This window comes from Papio anubis, chromosome 11 (assembly GCF_008728515.1).
Source record: "Papio anubis isolate 15944 chromosome 11, Panubis1.0, whole genome shotgun sequence".
Lineage (NCBI taxonomy): Eukaryota > Metazoa > Chordata > Mammalia > Primates > Cercopithecidae > Papio > Papio anubis.
Genome location: NC_044986.1, coordinates 96,620,118 through 96,647,876, shown reverse-complemented (window position 1 = coordinate 96,647,876; position 27,759 = coordinate 96,620,118). Strand labels below are relative to the sequence as shown.

At 43.4% G+C, this 27,759-nt stretch overlaps 1 protein-coding gene, 1 non-coding gene and 1 pseudogene across 5 annotated transcripts in view; 2 read left to right on the top strand and 1 right to left on the bottom strand.

Annotated features, from left to right (window-relative positions):
• Positions 1–27,173, bottom strand: part of LOC101023645 (supervillin) — a 275,253-nt gene extending 248,080 nt beyond the window's left edge. Inside the window, exon 1 of one of the 3 annotated variants that reach the window (XM_021943146.2) lies at positions 26,848–27,173. The gene's annotated coding sequence lies outside the window, so the exon portion shown is untranslated. The other 2 variants (XM_021943147.2, XM_021943148.2) reach the window with 2 other exon arrangements.
• LOC116269649 lies at positions 867–968 on the top strand. Its single transcript, XR_004177256.1, has one exon. It is a non-coding gene; the product is annotated as a U6 spliceosomal RNA (small nuclear RNA).
• LOC116269485 lies at positions 19,233–20,451 on the top strand (annotated as a pseudogene). Its single transcript, XR_004177061.1, has one exon. The product of XR_004177061.1 is annotated as a ubiquitin-conjugating enzyme E2 variant 2 pseudogene (transcript).
• Positions 27,174–27,759: the final 586 nt, after the last annotated feature.

The window sequence follows — 27,759 nt, the reverse complement described above, 5'->3', positions numbered from 1 at the left end:
CCTCAACAAGGCACACACACCAAAAAAAAAAAAAAAACAATAAAAAACTCAAGGGGGCCAGACGTGGTGGCTCACGCCTGTAATCCCAGCACTTCGGGAGGCCGAAGGGGGCAGATCGCCTGAGGTCAAGAGCTCGAGACCATCCTGGCTAACATGGTGAAACCCTGTCTCTACTAAAAATACAAAAATTAGCTAGGCGTGGTGACACACGCCTGTGGTCCCAGTTACTGGGGAGACTGAGGCAGGAGAACCACTTGAACCTGGGAGGTGGAGATTGTAGTGCGGTGAGATCGTGCCACTGCACTCCAGCCTGGGTGACAGGGCAAGATTACATCTCAATAAATAAATAAATAAATAAACTAATTAATTAATTAATAATCTCAAAGGAAAACAAATGCCACCAACAAAATGCAGGAGAGACACGGTTCAAATGCATCATGATTGGACAGGCGCCACGACTCACGCCTGTAATCCCAGCACTTTGGGAGGCCGAGGCGGGCGGATCACCTGAGGTCAGGGGTTCCAGACCAGCCTGGCCAACATGGTGAAACTCTGTTTCTACTAAAAATACAAAAATTAGCCAGGTGTGGTGATGCCCCCTGTAATCCCAACTACTCAGGAGGCTGAGACACAACAATCACTTGAACTCGGGAGGTGGAGGTTGCAGTGAGCTGAGATCACGCCATTACACTCCAGCCTGGGTGACACAAAGTAAGACTCTGTCTCAAAAAAAAAAAAAAAAAAAGTGCCATGATTTAGAGCAACTGGTAAAAATTAGCAGAATGAACTCAATTGGAAAAGATACTAGAGCAGCTGGGCACGGTGGCACATGCCTGTAATCCCAGCACTTGGGGAGGTCAAGGCGGGTGGATTACAGCACATATGCTAAAATCAGAACGATACAGAGAAGATTAGCATGGCCCCTGCGCAAGGATGACATGCAAATTCATGAAGTGTTCCCATTTTTTAATATATTTTAATAAAAATATAAAAGTTAAAAAAAATTTAAAGAAAAAGATATTAAGAACTATCTACTTTGAGTGATGCGGCAGTTGTGATATTAGAATTATAGAGAGGGAAGTAAAATCACAGCAAGCACTACTTAGCTCTGCTACAGACAGTATTTACATTAACACTGCTCATTGGCTTGTGCTGTGGTTTGGATATTCGACCCTTTGCAACCTCGTTGAAATCTGATCCTCTATGTTGGAGGCGGTGCCTAACGGGAGGTGTTTGGGTCATGGGCGTGGATTGCTCATGAATAGATTAATGCTCTCTTTGGGGGGTGGGGAGACAGGGAGTGAATTTTTACTCTATTAGTTCCCAGGAGAGCTGGTTGTTAGAAAGAGCCTGGGACCTTCTTCCTCTCTCTCTTGCCTTCTCTCTTGCCATCTGATCTCTGCACACACCAGCTCCTCTCTGCCTTTCAGTATGTGTGGAAGCAGCCTGAGGCTTTCCCCAGATGCCCAATCTTCCAGCAGCAGAATCGTGAGCCAAATAAACCTCTTTTCTTTTATAAATTCCCCAACCTCAGGTATTCCTTTACAGCAACACTAAAGGGACTAAGACAGCTTGCAACCTTTAGACTCGCCCAATGGGCAATGCAAGGAAAATATTTCCAGATAGAGAAGGCAAATGTTATCAGACTCAACACTGTAAAAATAAAGACATAGCCGAGAAAAGCTGAAAGATGGACAAGAGGAAAAGAGAGGAATGCAGAAGGCTAGTGGTACTAGTCCCTTCATCTTATAAAATTTGGCACCTAAGATAAAAGGTAGGAAACAGATGCAACAAGATACAGAGGTTTATGAACATTAAAACTGCAATGGTAGGGCTGGGTGCAGTGGCTCACGCCTGTAATCCCAGCACAGGGAGGCTGAGGCAGGTGGATCACTTGAGGTCAGGAGTTTGAGACCAGCCTGGCCAACATGATGAAACACTGTCTCTACTAAAAATACAAAAAAATTAGCTGGGTATGGTGGCAGGTGCCTGTAATCCCAGCTACTCAGGAGGCTGAGGTAGAAGAATTGCTTGAACTTGGGAGGCAGAGGTTGCAGTGATCCAAGGGCACCACTGCACTCCAGCCTGAGAGTCAGAGCAAGAGTTCATTTCAAAAAAGAAAAAAAAAACTGCAGTGGTAATCAAGAGAGGAATTCATGTACTGATAAAACTAAGAAGTTGTGCATGCCTCTGTGTGTGTGTGTGTCTGTGCATGTGAACGTGGTCTATCAAACAAGGCAACCCAAAGCACATACATCAGAAACGGCTGAGTGAGGAGTTATACAACTATTAGTAATAACCACTAAAATAAGTTTAACTGGAACCATTAAAAATGTGTTGCTTCTGGAACAAAGCTATTGCTTTTCATTTATAACATTCCTCCACGATCTGATTTTTTTCAGCCATGTTCATGAATCACTTTGAAAATAATCCTGTGTGTAGGAGTGAGCAGATTGTTTTTTTCCTGTAAATAACCAGATGGTACATATATTTTAGGCAGTATGGGCCATACAGGTCTCTCTCACAGCTCTGCAACTTGGCTATTCTGGGGCAAACAGACAATTCATAAATGAATGAGTGTAGCTGTGTTCCAATAAAACTTTATTTACACAACAGGTGGCAAGAGGGATTTGGCCTGCAGGCTGCTATCTGCTGACCACTGATCTACTCCAGCATTTCCCAAACTATGTACGACAGGATACTCCAATATACTTGAAGCTTTTCCTCCAAAAGAGGGAGAGTTTCCAGTTCAAAGAGTTTAGAAAATGCTAGGTTTAACAATGTTAAGCAGATTTCTTAACTTCAAGGCTACTTGCAGTCTCTAATGTGCTTATGAGCTTTTGGAAGCCAAATATGGAATAGAATTCAGCACATAGCATTTCTCCAATTTCCATGGATATACTGGAGAAGCAGCCAATCAGTGATATCTCAAGGGCCACTAATGTTGGGTGGGAAGGCTTGGGAAGCAGTGTCATCATCTAATTCCTACCTTGTGTAGACAGAAAAATGAGGTTTAGAGAGTGGGAAGTTGCTTGGCCGAGGCTACTCAGCTAGACGGTGTCAGAACTGGGACTGGAACCCAGGCAGCTTAGGGTGGTTGCTGCCATTTCAGAGGGCCATTCATTCATTTAGATGGCCCCATAACAAACCAGCGCAAGGCTATCCTGAGTCATCTCCATCCCGAGGGATTTTCCGGAAGGCACTTTGAAAGTACATAATGACACAGATGAAACAATACTTAAACTTCAAAAAAGGCGAAGACTATGGGTTCAGATTTTATTATTTTATTTAGAAACATCATGAGGTAAGGTGAATTGATTGGACATATTCACCATGAATCTTTCCTAATTTCTAATAGAAGGTGGAGCAATAGAAAAAAACAGAAAATATGGAGGACAAAATCTTTTTCTCAACTTTTTTAGGATTCTAGACTATACTATTCAGTGTTACTAAAGCACACTTTGTATTTTATGAATCAGCAGTGATGAGTAACTACAGATTAAGCTTTATCTGAACATACAGCAATGTACAAAGCACAGAGCAAGAGTTTGGGAGACAAAAGAAAGTTTAAGAAGATCAGGGACAAAAGGAAAAGGTTTGGCCGGGCGTGGTGACACATGCCTGTAATCCCAGCTCTTTGGGAGGCTGACGTGGGAGAATCGCTTGAGCTCAGGAGTTCAAGAGCAGCCTGGGGAACATGGTGAGAGCCCATCTCTACAAAATAATTAAAAATTAGCTGGGCATGGTGGCACACAGCTGTGGTCCCAGCTACTCAGGAGGCGGAGGCGGGAGGGTCACTTGAGCCCAGGAGGTCAAGACTGCACCACTCTGCACTCCTGCCTGGGTGACAGAGAAAGACCTTGTCTGAAATTAAGAAAGAAGGAAAGAAAGAAAGAGAGAAAGAGAAAAAGAGAAGAAAGAAAGAAGGAAGGAAGGAAGGAAAGAAAGGATGGAAGAAAAAGACTTGAGAAACCTAAGATCTAAGTAAACACCCCTAATATTTTGTGAAGGCAGTACAAATATATGAACCAAAGCAATATATCTCTAAACAAAGAAATGGTCAGAATATAAATTGAACTTTAAACAAAAAAAGAGGAGTTTAATCAGGGTCCAGGCAAGGTAAGTATACCCACTCTGAAAATAACATCTTGGTTCATAAGTTGGTTTCTAAATTCTAGAATGCCTTATATCATTATTTTGTATTCAACACACAAATCAGCCATTCCATTTTCTTCATATTTATCAGGTATAATTTCATAGCCTATGAAGATTAATTGAAATGGATTTTTGAAAACCTGCCTAGCCAACTTAGCTAAGGGACAGCTTTCCCCTAACACTCTCATGATTGGTGTGAAAATGAAATCTGCTCCTTCCAACGCCATGAGAATGCTACCTCTGCCGACAACATTCTCGTCCAACTAAGTTCAAGCCAGACTGCTCTTGAGTCATTGGTTAGTAACCCATGGGAAGAGGAAGAGTAGTTGCAGTTGACCTATAAACTCTGCCTTGGCCTTGTCCCAAGCTAACCCCTATTACAACCCACAGACTGTCCCTGGAGTCAGAAGTTGTCCCCAGACTTGTCCTAATGGCCTAGCACAGTGGGACGTTGTCCAAGAGTCATGGTCATCAAGAGACCTTCAGAGACCACTTAATTATACAAGACTTCATTTGCTAAACTCCTAAAATTCCTGAGTGCCGTGGGACAAGGCAAGGAAGATGTAGTTGCTGGGCAAGAAAAGTGAGCAACCATCTAGTTATTGATACAAGGTCCCTAGGTTCAAATGCAAGTAGCCCCTGGCCTGTGCTGTCCAATACAAGAACCAAAGAGCACACATGGCTACTTAAGTTGGCGAATGCAACTGAGGAACTGAGTGTCAGCTTTTAATTAATTTCAAGTGATCTTATTTAAATGTAAAAACTGAAGCAATGTAAAATATGTTCCATTAAACATTAATGCATTGCTTTTGTAGAACTACATTTCACTTTAAATACTATATTGCTTAAAATATTATTTGGTGCATTGTAGCAGATAAGTCTACAAACGAAAGCATCACTGATCTACTTGGTGTCAATAAAGTGTTTCCATTTAAATGTTTTTTTCTAAACACTGATGTAACACTGTAAAGTGTTCACCTGAATATTTTACACAGACAGTACAAGTTATGGTGATAACTATGTAAATCATAATTGGCAATCATATTAAAATACTTGCTTTAATTAAGATACAATTACATTGTTTCTCTAGTTTATAAAATAAATATGGTCAATTTTTCTAATCTGTCACTTTGAAAATTTTGTAGCAGTCCTAACGCAGAGACACTTTCCAAAATCTTAGGACTGATTCAAAATCCAGTGGAGATACAAAAATTAATAATACAATCAGAACAGTAAAGAGAAAAAGAGACAGGAGAGTAAGGTAAGCAATAAGCGACATAATCAATGGCAATTGTAATTTGCTGTGGCAGAGCAAAAGGAGAAAGCTGTGTGTTACATAAAAAGTCAAAGATAATAAGGCAGAAAATATTAACAGACAATTTCAGCAAAAACATACTGAATTTGATGCCATCTCCCCTCAGCAGTCAAAAACAGATCAATGAAATTCGTCACTCAAAATCAGAATTAAATGGCCAAAAAATTGTTTTAATAATTTTTTACATCTCAGCTCATAACTCTGGCCAGTTATAAAACATCTTGGATTCTTGAACCAGTTTATGGAACTGCTGAAAGAAATACAAAACCAGAAATGATTGATCATGTGTTCCTTGCCAGTGATCTCGGGTTGAATCACAAAGAATTTTTACAAACATTCCCTGCACAGTTAGCTACAATGCAAGATTTTCTTTACAAAAAAAGAATGCTTGCCGAATACTCAATGAAGGCAAAAATAGGCAGCATGGGCTGGGCACGGTGGCTCAAGCCTGTAATCCCAGCACTTTGGGAGGCCGAGGCAGGCGGATCACGAGGTCAGGAGATCAAGACCATCCTGGCTAACACAGTGAAACCCCATCTACTAAAAATAAAAATAAAAAAATAAAAAAAAATGTAGCCGGGCGTGGTGGCAAGCCCCTGTAGTCCCAGCTACTCAGGAGGCTGAGGCAGGAGAATGGCTTGCAGTGAGCCGAGATGACACCACTGTACTCGAGCCCGGGCGACAGAGCGAGACCCCCCCCCCCCCCCCCAAAAAAAATAGGCAGTGTAGTTTATGTTTTTTTCACAGATATCACACCATATATGAAAGAGATAAATTTAAAGTTCCAAGGAAAGGAAAAACTTATTTGTGACCTAGCTAGACAGGCAGGAGAATTTATGTCAAAACTGACATTTTTCATAAGAGAAGTAAAAAATAATGGTTTCATGCATTTTTGTAACTTGAACCAATATGTGGATGATTTCACTGAAATCAAAAGCATTATATAAATTGCCTTCAAAATCCGTAAGAAAATGTTGAGGAATACTTTGTTGATATTGATAAATTTAGAGTTAGTTTTTCCATTTTTGCAATACTCCTTTGAATTTAATGTTAACAATTCTGAGCTGGCATAAGAGTTAGCGAATTTGCCTAAGTTGAACAGATGTAGCTTTGAAATTGATATTTTTTGTTTCAAAAAATCATATTAATTCGTCTCAAAAAGATGAACCAGTTTTGTCAAGTTGAATGCAAACATCATGGAGAATGATTTTTTGATGCTGAGTTCAGTTGCTGGACAACCTGTGTATTTGGGTTTGGTTAACAAATATACTTTTTCGACTACAAATTTTATAAAAGCTAAATACAGACCAAGTATTTCAGATAAAAATGTAGTATCTGGTAGCTATAACATACATATCAAATTTCAAGACTTACTGTAAAATTTAAGAAAAAATGCCATATTAATATTTTTACATTGATGACATGTTGAAATAACATTTTGGGTAGACTGAGTTAAAGAAAATGTATAATTAAATTAATGTCACCTGTTTCTTGGCCAGGCGTGGTGACTCACGCCTGTAATCCCAGCACTTTGGGAGGCTGAGGCGGGTGGATCACGAGGTCAGGAGATGGAGACTATCCTGGCTAACATGGTGAAACCCCATCTCTACTAAAAATGCAAAAATTAGCTGGGCGTGGTGGCACATCCCTGTAGTTCCAGCTACTTGGGAGACTAAGGCAAGGGAATCGCTTGAACCCAGGAGGTGGAGGTTGCAGTGAGCCAAGATCGCACCACTGCACTCCAGCCTGGGCAACAGAGCAAGACTCTGTCTCAAAAAAAAAAAAAAAAAATTCACCTGTTTCTTTTTAATTTTCTTAATGTGATTACTAGGAAATGTAAAATTACATATGTGGTTTACATTACACATCTGTCGAATATTTAGGGACCCTGGCTACTCGAAATAGTCTTTTTCCAGAGCATTGACAGCATCTAAAAGTTTCTTAGAAATCTCAGACCCTAGCAGAAACCTACTGACAGAATCTGGATTTTCAGATTCCAGGCAATACGACTGCCCTAGGCTATCACCCAGCAGACTCCCAGAGCTGAGAGTCTGGGGGAGACCCAGGCCATTAGAATTTGCAGGACCAAGTACCCAATAGGAGAGAACCACACAGAGAAGTCCAGAGATTTATCTTTGAGTAGTCAGTGCATGTTTTGAGCAAACTACGTGTGCCTGAGTGGGTGGGGGAACACTAGAAAAGATTGGAGATAACAGTGTCTGGTACTGATGCAAAATAGTGTCTGTTTCCACCTGATAGAATGGAAAAACTCAGCTGGCCATGGTGGCTCATGCTTGTAATCCCAGCACTTTGGGAGGCCGAGGCAGGCAGATTACCTGAGGTCGAGAGTTCAAGACCAGCCTGGCCAACATGGTGAAACCCTGTCTCTACTAAAAGTACAAAAATTAGCCAGGTGTGGTAGAAGCTGCCTGTCATCCCAGCTACTTGGGAGGCTGGCAGGAGAATTACTTAAACCCAGGAGGTGGAGGTTGCAGTGAGCTGAGATCATGCCACTGCACTCCAGCCTGGGTGAAACAATGTGATTCTCTCTCAAAACAAACAAACAACAAAGAATGGGAAAATTCATAATTCACGAGCACTGGGTACTCAGAAAGATGTTGCTTAACCCATTTATGCCGGAGGTTGCAAATTTTTTTGTGTGTGAGAAATCCGACCTTGGTGATGACCTTAAGCAATAGGATATAAATAACTCCCACAAGTTTAGTGTTCCAATAATGGAACACGCAGCATAAATGGCTTAAGGAATAATTAGCCCTGTCTAATTAGCACTGCTCCAGTCCTATCTAATAAACTTTGAAAGTAAGACAAAAGAATCAACTGTCTCCAAGTAATTTATCTACATCCCAAAACAAAGCTCAACAATATTTCCATAACCCCAAAATATAACATCGCAATGTCTAGCATCCTGTCAAAAATTACCAGGCATGCAAGAAAGCAGGAAAATATAACCCACAATGAGAAGCAATGTCAATCAACTGAAACTGATCAAGAATTAAGAAAGATATTAGAATTAGCAGACAAGTACAAATATTCAAGATTTTAGGCAGAGATATGAATATATAAAAACACAAATCAAATTTCTGGAAACAATATCGACAATGTATGAGATGAACAGTACACTGGATAGGATTAATGGCAGGCAGACATTTCAGAAGAAAGGACTATTGAACTTGAAGACATAGCAATAGAAATGTCCAAAATGAAAAACAGGAAAGAAAAAAAAAAAATTGAACAAAGCACGAGTGAGCTGTGCAGACAACTTTAAGCAGCCTAATACACATATAGTTGGATTCCACATGGGTGGAACAGAGGGATAGAAAGTGATATTTAAAGAAATAATGGCTGAAAAAATATGCCAAACCTAATAAAAATATAAACCCAAAGATTCAAGGAGCTCATTTAACTCCAAGCACAAGAAATATAAACAAACATATATCAAAGCATGTTGCAAATTGCTTAAAACCAGGAACAAACAAAACATCTTAAAAGGCAGCTGGGTGTGGTGGCATGTGCCTGTGGTCCCGGCTACTCAGGAGGCTGAGGCAGGAAGACTGTTTGAGCCCAAGAGTTTCAGGCTATAGTGGACTATGACTGCACCACTGCACTCTAGCCTGGATGACACAGTGAGACTTCACTTTTTCCAAAATAAAAATACTAAATGCAATTAGAAAAAAAGGACATATCACATAAACCAAAAAAGATAAGAATGATAGCAGATTTTATGTCAAAAACAATGCAAGTGTAAAATAGTGAAGCAAAATCTTTAATGAACTAGAAAGAAAAAATTGTTAATCTATAATTCTATACCCAGCAAAAATAGCTTCCAAAAATAAAGCTGTAGCTCCATTTGTACAATTAGTTAGCACATTTTACTTATAAAAATAAAGGCAAAATAAGGATTTATCAGACATAAAAAAAATGGAATGAATTCATCACCAGAAGTCCTATATAACAGAAATGCTAAAGTAAATTCTTTTAAGTAAAAAAAAAAAATCAGGTAGAAATATGAATATAACAAAGGAATAAAGAACAGTGGAAATAGTTACTACCTGGGTAAATACATAAGAGTTTTCTCCTTATTATTTAAGCTTTTAAAAGAGCAGTGACTTCTCAAACAATAATAATTTATATGGAGTTAATCACATATGTAAAAGTAAACTGTACAACAATAACACAAAGGTCAAGATGGAAGTATCCTATTGTAATGTTCTTATATTATATGTGAAGTGATATAATATCACTTAAAGGTAGACTGTGATAACTTAAGGATGTATACTGTAAATTGTTTGTTTGTTTTTTGAGACAGAGTCTCACTCTGTCACCCAGGCTGGAGTGCAGTGGTGTGATCTTGTCTCACTGCAACCTCTACCTCCTGGGTTCAGGCAATTCTCATGCCTCGGCCTCCTGAGTAGCTGGGACTACAGGCATGTGCTACCACATCCCACTAATTTTTGTATTTTTAGAAGAGATGGGGTTTTTGCCATGTTGGCCAGGTTGGTCTCAAACTCCTGGCCTCAAGCAATCTACCTGCCTCAGCCTCCCAAAGTGCTAAGATTACAGGCATGAGCCACTGTGCCCAGACTATACTGTAAATCATAAAGTAACCACAAAATAACAAAGACATATAGCTAGTTAGCCAACAAAGGAGACAAATGGAATCATTACAAAAAAAGAAAAAGAAAAAAACCTCAATGCAAAAGAAGGCAGAGAAACCAGGGAAAAGAGAATAAAGAATAGACAAGATACATAGAGTACATATAGCAAGATGACAGATTTAAAATTAACTATATGAATAGTTACATTAAACGTCAGTAATCTAAATACACCAATTAAAAGACTTAATTTTCATACTGGGGAAAAAAGATACAACTGTATACTGCCTACAAAAAAAAATGAACTTGAAATAAAGCAAAAAAAAAAGGGGGTTAAAAGTAAAAGGATGGAAAAAGTTATACCATGCTAACACCAATCCAAAAAAAAAAAAAAAAGCTGAAGTGGCTTTATTAATAACAAGTAGAATTTACAGCAAAGAATATCAGCTGGTCTAAAGAAAGTCATTTCATAACAATAAAGTAACCAGTTCCTCAAGGGGACATAAGGATCCTAAGTATTTATTCACCTTAATAATAGCGATGCATCCAAATACATGAAGCAAAAACTGACAGAACTGCACAAGGAAACACAAATTTACAGTCACATATTTCAATACTGCTAGGGACACCTGCTCTATACTAATGAGCAGTCCATATCCGGGTTGACTTGTGGCAAATTTTTATTTTGGCATCTTACTGGTATCATCATAACTAGCACTCTTGTGTCTGGCTTCCAGGCTAACCAGGAGTTACAGAAGAAGGCATTTTCAGGAAAGCTAACCTTAAAAAATAAACCAGGCTGGGCGCCGGTGGCTCATGCTTATAATCTCAGCACTTTGGGAAGCCGAAGCAGGCAGATCACCTTCGGTCAGGAGTTCAGGACCAGCTTGGCCAACATAGCAGAACCCTGTCTCTACTAAAAATACAAGAATTAGCCGGGTGTGGTGGTGCGCATCTGTAATTCCAGCTACTCGGGAGGCTGAGGCGGGAGAATCGCTTGAACCTTGTGGGCAGAGGTTGCAGAGATTGCACTCCAGCCTGGGTAACAGAGTGAGACTATACCTCAAACAAAAAAAAAAAGAAAAAAAGAAAAAGAAAAAGAAAAAAAAAACTGCATCAGCAAGTACGAGTTTTTAAAATGCAAAATTTCCCAAATTTCTACTGAAAAGATTTCTCTGGGAGTAATAAAGAAGTGGGAGAGTTTGAGTAACTTGTGCAAGACCATATCAAAAAGCCCTAAAAGTTAAGAAATTTTGGCTTAACATTGACCCAAACTTTCTTCCAAAAGGCTAAGTTAAGAAAACAGTGGTAATATTCTACCTCAATAAAGCTGTTTAAAGAAAAAGAACGAAAGAAAGAAAACAGGAGTAATGGTCATTTTCCAGGTTCTGAGAACTAGAATTCTTTCCAATTCAGCACCAAACCGGCCTTTGGAAGATGTGCACATTCAAAAATAAAAACCTGGTGTTTTCACGAGTTGGGTACAGACTTGTACAATAAATATTTTCAGCAAAAAGCAGGCAGATACTTGAGTTCTAGTCTCCAAATCCAATTTAGAGGCACTAAAAACTCCAACCCTAATTTAACAGTTTTGTTCTTAAAATTCTACCACATGAGCATTCAAGCTGAGTTCCAGAATCCACTGTCATACACACATAGGACCTCCTTGGTAACATCACTGCCGTTTACTTATTGGCTGGGAAGCGAATGTGACCCTGGAATCAGAAGATCTTGATTTAAATCTCAATCCTGTCACTCCTAGATATGTGACTGTGACCAGTCATTTTTCCTCTCGAGGCTTGATGTTGCTCATTTGTGAAATGGGAATAATACTACCTACTTCACATGGTATTTGTGATTAAATGACATTAGATAAGTGAAAATCCTGGCAGCATGCCCTGTACATAAAAGTCCTCTATAAATATTTATACATTTAGGAGTGGTGGCTCATGCCTGTAATCCTAACACTTTGAAAGGCTGAGGCAGAAGGGTCGGTTGAGCCCAGGAATTGGAGACCAGCCTGAGCAATATAGTGAGAGCTTGTCTCTTCAAAAAATTAAAAAATTAGCCAGTCACTGGCCAAAAAGTTAAAAAACAAAAAATTATAAATGTATCCTAGTTACTGGGGAGGCTAAGGTGAAAGGATTACTTGAGCCCGGGAGGCAGAGGTTGCAGTGAGCTGAGATCGTGTTATTGCACTCCAGCCTGGGTTACAGAGTGAGATCCTGTCTCAAAAAAAATAAAAAGTAAATGTATAATTAAGCATCACTTAAATTTAAACTGTGATTATTCATTACAAGTCGTTTTCTAGTACTTGAACTGAAACTTTCGGTATTCACTGTTAAGAAGGCATTACTCTTAGCAACAACTGTTTCTCCCACCAGACTGTGAACAATGCTTCAGGGAATAATAATTATTACTATTATATAATAAGAGGAGGGAAAGGAGGAAGAAGAAAAAGAGGAACATCTTGAGAGAGGAAACTTCTCTTACTATGAAATCTATTCTTCTCATCTTTTAAATAGTTATTCTCCTATTTACCTACACTTGGTGATGGTAACTAATTCAGTAAGCCTACATATAATTGAGGCAACCTTCCCTGTTTCTGCAACTCATTAACTGTTCCTAGTTGTCCCTAGAATCAAAACTGATGGGAAAACCATTGAGAACATATGAAAAAATGAAACAAAAGCCATTGTTGGGTAACTACAAGCAATGCGTGTGAATTTGGCAACCAAAGAAGATAAAAAGTTTGGAGGAGAAAAAGGGTTGGGTGAAGATTATGCAAACACAGCACTTAACTTTTCAAAACCAACTTCTAGCTGAAATGGAAAATAATGGAGAAGACATTGTGTGTAGGGAGACTTGGGTATGGCGCAAGGGAAGTATGAATGGGTTTATAAATTGTAGACCTACCAAGTTCTACAAACAGATAAAGGATACTACTGTTTGAACCTACAACTAGTATCTGTGCTCAAAATGAAAGTCAGAAGTTTTCCACAATAAGCTTACAGTTTCTTCTGAGTTTTTTGTTTTCTTTCTCTCTTTGTATTTTTTTTTCAAGAAGCCTAAATACAAGAGATGGAACCAATTTGTTCATGGAAAAAAATAAACTGCTTTCACTGCCTGCTATAACTAACTTGCGCCTTCTTCCAACACAGTGAGAAGCAAGTGTATAGAAAAAAAATGCCATGCAATGAAAGCTTTTCATTCTTTTTTAATGAGGATTTAAAACACACATACACACACACACACACAGATGTTGGGTTTACATAAATAATCCTCCAAAATATCTTCCAACCATATAATTTTCTTGTTAAGCATATAATATGGTTTTTCTTTTTCCTGGAAACTCAACGTCAGGATATATCATGGTGACTATTTTTTAAAAAATAATTGGATAATTCTGGGGTCAGAATGAAAAAAACATATATAAATCCTATTTCAAAGTCTAATATTGAATTCATTTTCAGGAAGTGGATGGACATCGTCTAACACTGGTTGAAGTAAGCTGTCTCTTCACTTGAGTTCATGGTCTATCAGTTTTTTCCAGGAAGTTCTTAGCCTTATTTTTGGACTTAAAAACTGATGAGCAGCTGGGTAAGGTGGCTCATACCTGTAATCCCAGCACTTTGGGAGGCTGAGGCGGGTGGGATCACTTGAAGTCAGGGATTCAAGATCAGCCTGGTCAACATGGTGAAACCCCATCTCTACCAAAAATACAAAAATTAGCTGGGTGTGGTGGCACATGCCTGTAATCCCAGCTACTCGGGAAGTTGAGGCATGAGAATGGTTTGAACCCAGGAGGGAGAGGTTGAAGTGAGCTGAGATCACACCACTGCACTCCAGCCTGGGCGACAGAGTGAGACCCTGTCTCAAAAAAAAAAAAAAAAAAAAAGCATGCATGCTCACCTCTAAATTTCTAAATTTTCAAGGTGGAATTTCCTCATTATGGCACACGGTTCAGGGTCAGAGGTCCGTCTTTCTACTTGCCTGCTATCAAGAGGAGGAAACAGGACAGGCACAGCGCTAAGGAAGAGCACGCTTATCAAAGTTTCTCCTAGAGCCTCAGGGCGATTCATCCTGCAGAGGACCGCTCTTGGGTCCTCAAGGGTTCCTTTTGGAAAAGGGCAGGATCTCATGCCCTCTTTGAGCCTCTCTTTCCCTTCAAGAGTAATAGGTTTCCTCCAACCTGTCCAGTCAGTATTCTTCAGGATCATAACCGGGTCTTATCAGAACCACAGAGCCTTGCAGTCCTTAAAAGGCAGGAAAGGGGAGATAAGAGCAGTGTAACCAGCAGGCTGCTGAAAGCGAGGATGAGATTTCTGAGAGCCTGTATTCATGCACACAGATGTGTCCTAGCAGGCAGGCTTCCCCTCCATGAGCGGTTCATTTAAAGAACCGATCCTGAAGAGGAAGTGACTCTCCGCTTCCGCAGGCCTGAAATAGAGCCGCTTGCCTCACCAAGTACCACTGAGGGGATCGAGGCAGAAACCAGAGGCTGCTGGTTGCGATGCACCTCTGAGCACTGAGAAAGGAGGCAGAGGGCTCTGGGGCTCAGTCAGGCTGATGGCCAGTTTCTGTAACGCTCAGCAGAGGGAAAAGAAAGCCTCTTTAGAAACACAGTTGGCAAAACACTGAATATAAAGAATACTCAGAGAAAATGCATAATTACAGACACTGAGGAACCCTCTAGACTAGATCCCCATGGTACATCCTTTATAGGAGAGAGTGAGGCTAGGGCTAACTCCCCACCTACATCCTTTTTTTAAAAAATAAAAATATGTATATTTTAGAAACAAGGTCTTGCTCTGTGGCCCAGGCTGGAGTGCAGAGGTGCAATCATAGCTCACTACAGCCTCGACATCATGGGCTCATGTGATCCTCCCACTTCAACTACCCAAGTATCGAGGACTACAGGTGTGTGCCACCATGCATGGCTAATTTTTTAATTTTTTGTAGAGATGGGGTCTTACTAAGTTGCCCAGGCTGGTCTCAAACTCCTGAGCTCAAGCCATCCTCCTGCCTCAGCCTCCCAACGCGCTGGGATTACAGGCATACACCACTGCACCTGGCCCCCACATATCTTTTATATCAAGTGGCTCTCCAGGCTTCCTTATTCCTGCTTTATGTGCAGAGATAGGGATGGTTCGAGGAGGAAAAGTAAACTTAGGAAGCTACTGATATATCCTGTCATTTATGGCAAAAGGTTTATGACCTTGGATCTGAATCCAAACCCAGACTCGACCACTTATTGTCATACCTTATTTGAGGTACTTAACCTACCAAGGCTTCCACTTAAAAAACTGTGCTAATTGTGGCCGGGCGCGGTGGCTCATGCCTGTAATCCCAGCACTTTGGGAGGCTGAGGCGGGCAGATCACTTGAGGTCAGGAGTTCAAGACCAGCCTGGCCAACATGATGAAACCCTGTCTCTACTGAAAATATAAAATTTAGCCAGGTGTGGTGGCGCATGCCTGTAATCCCAGCTACTCGGGAGGCTGAGGCAGGAGAAAGGCTTGAACTCAGGAGGTGGAGGTTGTGGTGAGCCAAGATCACGCCACTGCACTCCAGCCTGGGAGATAAAGTGAGACTCCGTCTCAAGAAAAAAAAATAAAGTACAGCATGTCAAGCCCTCAAAGCCCTCAGCACAGGACCTGACAAGCAGTGAACAGTCAACAGATGATGCTACCAGTGGCAGCACCACCGTCATGGCATCCTCTCATGCCTCCATGACATCTAGAATGTGCTTCCATCACAATTCCTATGCTTGTTTATTTACAAATGTGTCCCCCACTGTAAGCTCCGTGAAGGCGGGATTCACTCTATTGTCTCAATAACAAGCATCAAATGGGCACACACATCCATGTGCACAAGCATACACACACATACCAAGCATACACACACATACCAAGCATACACACACGTGCACAATCATACACACACATGGTTATCAAATGTTTGCTGAACAAAGGAATGACAGAATCAACAGTCTGTTTGATTACTTTTACTTCCTGTTTCTATATAATTCCAATTTCAAAGACCTTTCTTCAGATGCTAATAATAACATAATAATGTTAATATAGGTGGATAACTTGACTAGGTTAACTGAAGTTGATGGTTACATCAAGATTCTATGTCCAGCAACACCAATTAAAGAAGACTGCTGAAACAAAGATCCCTTGGTCTGTGTGTGCTCCAGTCTGTACTAACAGTAACTGGAGTATAGTGGTGTGATCATAGCTCACTGTGGCCTCATACTCCTGGGCTCAAGGAATTCTGCCTCTTTGGCCTCCCAAGTAGCTGGGACTACAGGTGAGGACCTCCACACTAGCTAATTAAAAAAAAAAAAATTATAGAGAAATGTTGCCCAGGCTGGACTCAAACTCCCTGGGCACCGTAGACTCAACAATTATTCATCTTTATAAGTGCCCCAGGCCTGTCACACTGTAAACACTCAACAGAAACTTTGCTGAATTACATGCAATAGCCAAACCACCTGGGATAAGTAACATTGCCGTAAACAGAGTCCCAGATCTACCGGGGCAAGAATATTGTGCTCCCTTTTAATTGGGAAATTAAAGTACCAAACTATTTTGGCCTGGGTAAACAACTTTTCGCTTTTTGCAGAATTTAAAGTAGAGAAAGGAAAAACGTGCATTAAGTCGTGAATACAAAAAAGAAAAGAAAAAAGTCACAAAAAGAGCAATATTTTTATATTTTTGCAGTGAACAATTGCCAGGTGGGAGGGCTCTGGGTGCACAGCAAACACTGCTGAGGCCCCCTGGCTGCTCAGGACCAACAGTAGCCTACAGCTCTACCTCAAGGCAGGGCAAGAACCTCCAACTACCATCCTACTCTATTCCTGACCCTGAGGAAACCCTTAGGTTCACAGCTTTGGGGGAAAAGTAAAGATTCCTTAATCAAGTCAATCTGTCAAGGATTTCCTAATACCTACTCTCTGGTGTATTCTCATGGACAGAGGATCGTAAGTAGAAAGCATCCCTAGCGAGCCTTTTGATCAAAAGGGTCTAGCACAGTCTTAATATGTCCAATTATTCATGAGTTACACCCACCCTAGACTGGCTACAAAGCACAAACTCCCTTCTAAGATTTTCCAGAAATATGATTTGAAAAAGAAAAAAAAAAGTCAACGTGAATTCTGCTCTGTGTATGTACAATTTCCACTTGCAAGGGAAAGGTTATCCAAAACAAGCTTATGTTTCAGTTACTTTCAAGGTACTGCCACAGGCAAGGACAGCCAAAATAAATTTCAAACAATTTTCCCCAAAGTTCAAACCTTCTAAAATGCCCTGACCTGACCAGTTTCAAAACTGGTATTTCCAAGTTACAGTTCCAAAGAATCCTTTTTAAAAGCAAAAATTTCCTGTACATAAAAACTTTGATAGCGTATTCAATATCATTATTATACTAAACAAAGGTGACAGCCAAATGAGATTGACTCAGAACAAAGGCAGAAGGGTTTGCAAATTGTTAAGAAGAAAAAAACTGAAAGGGAAAAGAATACAAGCCTCAAGAAGCACTGTCAAAAAGGGCGAGGAAGGAAAGGAAGGAAGGGAGAAAGAGCAGAGCAGCCTTGGATAGAAACAAAGCCATGTATTGGAAACCCTGGGAAACTGCAGACACAAAGGGTGAGCTAGCAGCGTGGAAGAGCTGAACAGGCAGCTGAATTGGCCAGAGGAAAGCTGAAAGAAGTAATCAGAAAGGATTGCAAGGGGGAAACTTACCCCAAGTCAAAGAGCAGGCTGGAGAGTGGAGAGCAATTAAATACCAATGACAGATGGAGATAAGGGCATCCAAGGCAAATGTGTCCCTAAGACACTTGAAACCCAGGCCTGCCAGGAGGTGGTTGGGAGACAGCAACAGACCAGGAGCAGGAGGGGAAGAATGTCAAAGAGGGAAACAAACAAAGGGTCCTAGAAGGAGGAGAAAGTTGCCAAAGTCTGGGGATGAGGGGCGGTATTAGGATGTTTGTGGGGAGCGGTACTATGGCTGTGTAAGGAATAATAGAGAAGTCCTGAGCAAAGGAGGTCCCCCTCCCCCACCAAGCTCATCACCTTCTTCCTCCTACAGGAAAATGGCTCTTATTTCTAACCCCAAGGACCATGATGTTGGGGGGACAACACAGTCACCACTACCATGGGGAGCTGGATCGTTTTCCAACAGTACCCCTGTGGAAAAAGAGGAACCAGGCTAACTTTGACCATCCACCTATATCTGACATCCATCAAGAATTTTGTAGTATCCCAAGGCATTAAGCAGGAGGAAAAAGTTTGATGGTGTAAAGGTCAAGTCGTCTTCTGACAGGAGCTGGGCTGGGTGAAAAAGGATAGTGGGTGCAGTAGCCATGCTGGGCCTCTGTGTATATGGAGGGGTGTGTGTGTGTGGTGTGTGTGTGTGTAGCAGGACAGAGGGATGCATGTGTTTAAAAGTTGGCAATTGGCCGGGCGTGGTGGCTCACACCTGTAATCCCAGCACTTTGGGAGGCCGAGGTGGGCAGATCACAAGGTCAGGAGTTCAAGACCAGCCTGGCCAACACAGTGAAACCGCATCTCTACTAAAAACACAAAAATTAGCTGGGTGTGGTGGCATGCACCTGTAGTCCCAGCTACTTCGGAGCTGAGGCGGGAGAATTGTTTGAACCCAGGAGGCAGAGGATGCAGTGAGCCAAGATCGTGCCATTGCACCTGGGTGGCAGAGTGAGACTCCGTCCCAAAGAACAAACAAACAAACAAACAAACAAAAAAACTTGGCAATTGCTCTTGAGAGACAAGACTTAGAAATGTAACATGATGGCTGGGTACTGTTTCTATTGCCTATAATCCCAGCATTTTGAGAGGCTGAGGCAGAAGGGTCACTTGAGCCCAGGGAGCTAGAGACCAGCCTAGGCAACATTTCTCTACAATTTTTTTAAATTAGCTTGGCGTGGTGGTGCACTCCTGTAGTCCCAGTTACTTGGGAGGCTGAAGAGGGAGGAATCCTTGAGCCCAGGAGTTAAAGGCCACAGTGAGCTATGATCACACCACTGTACTCCAGCCTGGGCAACAGAGCAAGATCCTGTCTCTAAAAAAGAAAAAAGTAAAAGAAGAATAAGATGCTAAGAGAACTGTAATGTGCAGAGAAATGTACTAAGAAAGGGAGATTTGTCGGGCTGCAGGAGAAGATGGCGGTCTCCACAGGAGTTAAAGTTCCTCGTAATTTTCGCTTGTTGGAAGAACTTGAAAAAGGACAAAAAGGAGTAGGCGATGGTACGGTTAGCTGGGGCCTTGAAGATGATGAAGATATGACACTTACAAGGTGGACAGGCATGATTATTGGGCCACCAAGGACAAATTATGAAAACAGAATATATAGCCTGAAAGTAGAATGTGGACCTAAATACCCAGAAGCTGCTCCGTCAGTTAGATTTGTAACAAAAATTAATATGAATGGAATAAATAATTCCAGTGGGATGGTGGATGCCCGGAGCATACCAGTGTTAGCAAAATGGCGAAATTCATATAGCATTAAAGTTGTACTTCAAGAGCTAAGACGTCTAATGATGTCCAAAGAAAATATGAAGCTTCCACAGCCACCAGAAGGACAAACATACAACAATTAATTTTAGTGGATCTCAAACTTGTCTTAAATCAACAACCTTCTACTCATGTTAATGTCTTGATTAAATATCACAATGAAAAATACCCACACATTAAGTAAAAGAATTCCAGCTGGTAAACATGACCTGGACATTTGTAAGAATATATTTAATACATGTACACCCATTATGTTTTCAGGTAACAGGAGGAAAAATGCAGCACAATTTTTTTTTCTCTTGTTAAGGCACTGTCATTTAAACATAAACCTGGAGTACTCAAAGTAGAATTCAGGTTTACAAGATGAAAGCGTGTGGAGAAGTGTCAGATGGCAGTGGAAGCATGTGTGTTTCTAAAAAGTGAAAATCTCAAGAAAGAAAACAGAAATGGCATGCTTTACCCATCTTGCTTAGTAAAAGAGAGCTGCAGTTGAAATTGTTTAAAAAGTAGCAGGTACAACGAATATTGTCACAGATGTGTTAATTTTTGAAGCGGTGTGGATGCTGACTACTAGTAGTATCAAAAATATGTTCAGGATTGTTTTGATACCTGTATTTATAATAAAAAATGTTGGGGGGAGTTGATGAATTTCTGTTAAAAGCTGTTCTTGTGTGTTACATGTAACAGACATGGTAAATATTTGTTTACAGTCTTTGTTTAACCATGCATTTAAGTTTAAGTGAAGTCAACAAAAAGGAAATAGGTGTATAGATATGTGATTTGGAGATTAAAGTTAGTCTTAAAATGTAAATAAAATGTGGAACGTGTCCTCAAAAAAAAAAAAAAAAAGAAAGGGAGATTTATCCCAGTGAAAGCCCTGGGTGGAAAACCCAGTGAGGATCACTGAAGTCAGGGCATGCACAATGAAGCTGTAGAAGAAGATGAAACTCAACCTCCAGCTTTGTATAAGTTGACCCTTCCAGTGAGAGGGCAGTGCTGAACTTTCAATCAGGAGATTTTACTTCTAATCCTAGCCCAGGCAAGTTTCTCAACCGTGAAGCCTTGGTTTCCTCTTCTACAAGATGGAAACCCTGGGTCATCAGCCCTAAGAACCCAATGGAATTCTTGAGCGTCTCAAGTGAAAACGTCAGTAAAACCAAGTGAAAACTGAAAGACTGTAAAAATCTGTTATTACTGCACAAAAAGGATGAAGTAAGAGATACACGAACGTATAAATGGAGCCCAGAAGTGGATTAAGGGCTTAGAATTGTGGGCGCAACTCAGCAACCGTGAATCATCAGGGGATCTGAAGCAACAGCAGTTTCCAGTACAAGGAACCCCTAAGATTTAGAGGAGATTTGGAGTCAGAGGGTTTTATACATGCCCAAGCAATTCTGGCTTATTTTACAACCTCTTATAGAACAAAGGGGATTGAAACTGACTGAATATCCCAAAAAGGATTGTGATTGATGCTGGAGCTACTAGAGGGCCATTTATTCACAATTCACAATAATTAGGAAGGCAAGATGTTTTGGGGTGCTGGCCAGGAACTGGAAGACAAGCAGGCCTAGGTGGAGACACAATACAAAATCTTTTTTAGGGACATGTACTTAAAATTCAATAAACCACGTAATGCCTCCTCTTATCTTCCTGTACCCAAGATTCTGCTCCTCGATTCTTACTGGCACAGCAACTTGCTACTCTGGCTTTATTTGAGTTGACATGATTACAACACTGTTCTGAAAACAAAAAGGTGCTGCCTCTGCTCTAGCCCTCATACTTGAAGTATTTGTTTACGTCTGTTGTTTCTGAACTGCGAGTCCATCCAGGGCTGGGCCCAACCCTTATTCATCTTTATAGGTTTCCCAGGCCTGTCACACTGTAAACACTCGACAGCAGCTTTACTGAATTAAATCCACTAGCCAAACCACCTTGGATAAGCAACAACTTCTTATAAACTGAAGTTTTCTCATTGATTAAACAAAGGGTGTGGGCAAGGTACCCTCCAGCTCCAATGCAAAACCAACAGAATGTTCTGAAAACACAAAAGCACTGTCTGGAGACACACTGTAACTTTTATGTATTTCATGCAATAGAAAAAATGTATAGAATTAAATCTGATTCATATGTCAATTTTTAAGTAAACACTTATTTTTAGGTATTAGATCCATTCCTTTGTTAGGCAACGAAATATAAAAGCAGCCTCAGGTTTTACATATGGAAAAACTATACATGCCGGTTACCCTAAAATAACATTTATTTGGATTAAAAAAATGTTAATTCTGACATTTCCTTTTAAACCTCCTCCCCTGACAGACTATATCTGGAATAACATTGACATAACAGAAACAAATAAGTCTCTTTACAATGACTACAGTTTAACAAAGGCGCCTGTCTTTTTACCTTCCTTGTTTACTGAACAAAGGCAGCAAATGTAAGTACAGTTGCCCCAGCAGCTGGCAAGTTCTCTCCCATATGCGAAGAAGTTGTGGAACAGCTGGGGAATGCAAGATGCTTTTGAACAAGCTGCTATGTGATCCAAAATAACGCCGCCTGTTCATCTTCCGTACAATGGAAGCGACAGCCCAGCGCAGGTCTGGCGCATGCCCTGCAGCGGCTTCTTTCTTCCCAGATGGAGTGCAACAAGTGGCTACAAATGGAGTGAGATGCACAAAAGCACGGATCTTGCTCCTAACTCTTTACATGCCTCCGATTGGTTATGCACGCAGCTCATTTTCCAGTGTGGGAGAAGCTGCATATCATATCCAGATGTAAAACCTACATAAATGACAATCCTTCCCTGTCCTCCTGTGCATGCACTTTCTTGAAGATAATGTTCATGGTAACTACACATCGGGTGGTGTATAATGACATTATAACGTTTCTTTATGGTGCTTTAGTCCATACCAATTGTTTAAAAGAGCAAAACCCAAATCAAAAGGTATAAAATAGCAAAAAATGATCAGATGTATTATAAGAAATTATATATACAGTATACTTACAGATACAATATACAATTTTCTATTTCTTGCATGTATATACAATAGAGAGTATATTTGCTCATTTGAAAAACTTTCAAGTTTTTTTAACATATGAAATAGCTATACTGGTTGCTCATTAGTTGTTCAGCTTAACTGACCTATACTTCATGCTGTCATCTAGAAGTTAGTTTAGCAACTTTCAGATCATACATAGTTGACCATGTTTAAGGAAATATTTTTGAAATGTTATGTCTCAAACTCTCCTTCCTCTTCGATCAACTTGGTGGTTCACCTTTAAACAGACTGTCAGAAAACATTACATTTTCCAAGGAAATGGTCCCTCTTCCCAGGATTAGGCCAGCACAATTTTCACAGAAGCAGTTACATTTCTTTAATGCCATTTATGGCTAGTGAATGAGAAGAGAGAATACATATTTCCTTTTCACCAGTTCATTTGGTTTGGGTTTTTGTTTTTTAAAATAAATTCCTACCATCTTGGCCATTAGAATACTGGGCTTTACATTTTAAAGAAAGGGAAATGGCTGAAAGGCCAGCCACAGAATTACACAGTGGCAAAACCAGGAGAAAAGCTCTACAGTTCAGGAGCTCCTTGTAAACTCCTTGGGCGACTGGACCAAGTTTTCCATCACTACCAACCTTTCCCGAGCCTCAACTTGCTGAGAGAAGGCAGAATTGCTAACTGTACTATATTGCCATATTCACTAAGAATAGGGTGTTCAGGGCAACTATGAACCACTTTACCTCTCTGGATGAGGGAAGGAAGGGAAGGATTCTGCTCTTAAACATCGTCATTAGTTAACATTTGTTGAATAGCAACTATGTGCTAGGCAATGTGCTGAGTATCTCATGAATTATCTAATTTAGTCCTCATGGTTTGAAACCAGGAGGCACTATTATTACTCATAGCTTGCTTTGTTTAGTTTTTTTACAGACAGCCATCTAGCTCTGTTACCCAGGCTGGGGTGGAGTGACGCAATCATAGCTCACTGCAGGCTCGAACTCTTGGGCTCAAGTGATCCTCCCACCTCAGCATCCCAAGTAGCTAAGAGTACAGGTAATTTTTAAATATTTTGTAGAAACAGGGTCTCACTATGTTGCCCAGGCTGGTCTCAAACTCCTGGCCCCAAGCCATCCTCCCACCTCGGCCTCCCAAAGCCCTGGTACTACAGGTGTGAGGCATGGCACCTGGCCTTTGATTTATATTTTAAAAAAGAAAGTGAAGCTCAGATGTTGGGTAAGGCAGCAACTGAACCCAGCCATTCTGACTTCCCAGGCTCGCCGTCATCAGCGCGCCTCGCTGCCTCTACCTGGGACATTCCAAGTCCCTGACTGTCACACCAGAGCTGCAAACATCTTCCTTGAAGGCAATACATTTTAAGTATATTCAGGACAATGCCGAAGTCCTATTTTGTAAACTTGAGCTCAAATGTTGTATAAAAGTTGTGAATACAACCACATCCTTGGATCCCTCAAAGAAATTCTGAGGTTTTAACTTATCAGTCAGTAAGGTGGGCCATTATATCCAAAGCATGCTTCACTTAATTTTAAACGCACATTCAGCACAGTGGCAAAGTCACATACAGCTTAAACAAGGTGGAAACTGTAGCTCCTTGCAAAAGAAAAGGCAAACAGTGCTCCGTGCTGTGTAGAATTCCTGACGCCGGGCCCACCTGCCTGATGAAACACTGCAAAAAGCAAAGGACGACTATTTCCACCTCTCTTTGGAATTGTCTTATAATTCTAAAGGTTTGGGGAGGAAACTTTAGTTCTCTTCATATACATTAAGTTTTAAACACGAGTTGCTTCAGTTATGGCACTGGCATTAACACAAGCCAGAGACAGGTGGAAAATCCACCAAGCCCTAAAGCCTAACATAATCAAACCTGAACCCCGGGGTACAGCACACACCCAGCAGTTCATAAAGCGCTCTTCAGTAACTGACTTTGCCAAAAATAAAAAAATAACCTGCAAGGAATAAACAGTCCTCTTTGGCACAGGGCAGACTCTTGGATCTGTTAACCTCTCTAAGCCTCAGTTTCCTCATCTGTGAAACAGAAATCACCTCCTGGAAAGAGGTGGAAACGTTTAAAGAGAAAATGAAGAGCCTTCCACATTGTGTAGGGGAGAGTCCCTCATCCAACAGCACTTCATAAAAACCAGTGCCTGCCCTTTCCTTCCAACAGAAGAAGGGGGTGGAGGCCGATAAGACAAGACACGAAAACGTGAATTCCATCGACTGACTGCGAGGGGCCAGGGTTCACACTAAGCAGACTAAGAGAAACGTCCTGGGTTTCTCTTCTACACCACCTCCTCCTCTCTTGTTCAGATGCTGAGAAACATCTGGCGCAGTAGAGATGCTGCCTCTGACATTTCTATGACAAAACGTGTGCCTGTGCTAGGGTTTGCTCGGGCACAAGTTATCACAACCTCGGGATGGGACTGGGAATGGCAGACAGGAGCTCCTTTAATTTCCCCAGCTGGCCTCTCCCCTTGTGAGGAACTTCTCATTGCAATAAACTGTCAGACTCCACAAGATCTCTCAAGCCAACGCCTGAAGCGCTTAACCCCGCACCTGACCCAGATTGCGGCCTGGACTGCAGCCTCCCCGCCGCTCACTCACTGTAATGCAATTACCGCCTTCTGGAGCTCCACTCAGAGTGCAGGGGACGGATGCTAAACCACTCCCTTCGGGGAGCCCGCACGCGCGCAGAAACGTGGGCAGGCGGAGTGGCCTGGCGCACCACGCGTCGGGTTCAAACCCGCGCGGGCCCTGTGGAGGCGCCGGCCTGGGACCCCGGGCTGGGGCGTGGGGGCCACCGCAGCCCCGGCCACTTGCGGCTGGTGTCGGGAAAGGAACCGGGCGATGTCGCAGTTCTGATCACTGGCGCGCCACTCCCCGGGCCACCCGCCTCCCCGCCCTGCTCTCCGCGTAACGGGCAGCCGCGCTAACTTCCCGAAACTCCGCGGAGAGAAACCCTGTCCCGGCCCGCTCCTCCCCGCGGCGCGCGCTGGGGACGGAAGTGGGTGGGAGCCGCGGCCCCGCCGCGCCTTTGTTACGGCTCGGGGACCCCGCGGGCCGAGCGCAGCGCCCCGTCGCAGCGGCCCAGGGACCCACCGGCCTCCACCCCCGGGAAGCTCCCCCCGTTCCCGCTTCCGTCCCCGACAGGGCCGCCCGCAGCCAGAGAGAGACTGACCCGCGCCTGCGGCCCCAGAGCGGAACGCAGCGGCGCGTACTGGCGTCTCCCGGCCCTGGCTGCGCGCGCCCCTCGGCCACCGGGCGGAGGGACTTTCCTCACCTTCCCGGCTCTTCCACACCTACCGGTGGCAGGATCGCCGCTTCCCGCCGACAGTGGCTCGGCGGCCCAGACTTCTCAGCAGTGCCGCGGCCACGCCCCGCCTCGTTCCCACCGCGAGGGGAGCGGGTCCCCGTTCGGGATGATTCACTTCGCTCCTTACCTGGAGGCTCGCGCGTCCCCTCCCCTTGCGACCCGCGCGGCGGCCGGGAGCTGGCGCCCTCTGCTGGGCCACCAGGCGGGAGCACCCTCGGACGGGGTGGAGAGGGTGGGGACACGGAAGGGGGCCGAGCGCAGGCACCCCGCCTCTCCCAACACGGGCACCCCTTCCCAAAACAGGGACCAGTGCGCGGGGACCATGCTGGGCCGACTCCCGAGGGAGGCACGAGAGCTGTCCCCACGCCCCAGGACACGAACACGCGCCCGAAGCCGACCCCCTCCATGGCCAGCGGGTCCAGCCCCGTCCTCGGAGGTGGCCCAAGGAAACCGCGATGAATCGGCATAAGCACGTCCTGTCTTAAAACACCAGAAAGGCAGATTTTACTTTGTTTGGAAACTAAGTTTGTGTCCTGTGTCTCAGTAGCTCTCAGGGTAGTGGCAGTCACGCCCCCGGGGTCCCAGGGCTGGGAAGAGGCTTGGGTGAGCCTCAGCTGCAGCCCCGGGGATGCAGGGCTTTAGGATCCCAGTGGGGCTGGAGGCCAGGGCCGCCCTGTCGCTCTCCCGGCCGGGGGTGTGGCTGTCCAACTCTCTCTGTCCACTCGCGCCAAGTGAACTCTTCCAGCAAGTTGGCCTCTCAGGCTGTTCCCTGAGGACCTGAGCGAAACTCTGGAGGGGGACCAGGAAGAGGGGAGAGAGGACATTTCCGAGACCTTCCCGGGGGTGCGCCCACACTAGCGCGTCCACACTTCCGTCCCCACTTTTTCCCCCGACTCACCTTCTCCGCGCGCTCCTGCCGAGCCCCGACCGGGCTCGCACACCTGCCGGGCCCGGGCCGGGGGCGCACCCTTGCGCGGGACCTCGGTGGTGCGGCACCGTCCCCTGCCCAAGCTCGCTCTCAAGGAGGTGGGGGCCCCACGAGAGTCGGCCCGGGCCACTGTCGCCGTCGCCGCCGGAGCAGAGCCAGTGGCGAGCTCGTCAGGGCAGACCGGACGCCTACGTCCCCGAGAGCCGGCGCGCGAGTCCCGGCCAGCGGGCAGGCGCCCGGTATTAATTGTAGGGCCCCCGGGTGTTGGCCGCCGGGCGCTCTGAGTGGCTCGGACCGCGCGCCAGGCCGGCAGGGCCGGCGCCACCCACCCCCTCGGCGCGCGCCCGGCCCAGGGACGCGCCCACGCGCACGCGCCCGGCGGCTCGGGGCTCCCTGTCTCTCACCGGCTCTGCTGCCCGGAGGCAGCTACTTACCCTGGAGCCCTGAGACGCCCCTCTAAGTCTCCAGACCTTCCAAGGATAAATAAAATCTGGCGACCCGTGCCAACGCTGTGGGCCAGTTGCAAAGGCGATCGTCCTTGCTGGCCACGCGCACCTGTGAAAAAGTCATGGCATCCCCCAATCTCCTCCACCGGGACGGAACCCTGCCTCGGTGGTTCTCGCACTTTAGCTACACCAGAGTCCTCCAGAACGTTTGTGAAAACACCATGACTGCCGCGCTTCGTGCCCCTTCCAGTGTCTGATTCTGTAAGACTTCTGTGGGGCCTGAGAATTTGCACTTCAAACAGATTCCTAGGTGATGCTGAGGCAGCTGCGAAGATTGAGTTAGGGCTTGTGAAAATACTTGATAAACGGCAGAACAGTAGATAAGTAAATACATTTCAACCTGTTAGTGTTACTTGTCTGTTTCAGTAGGTAGTTG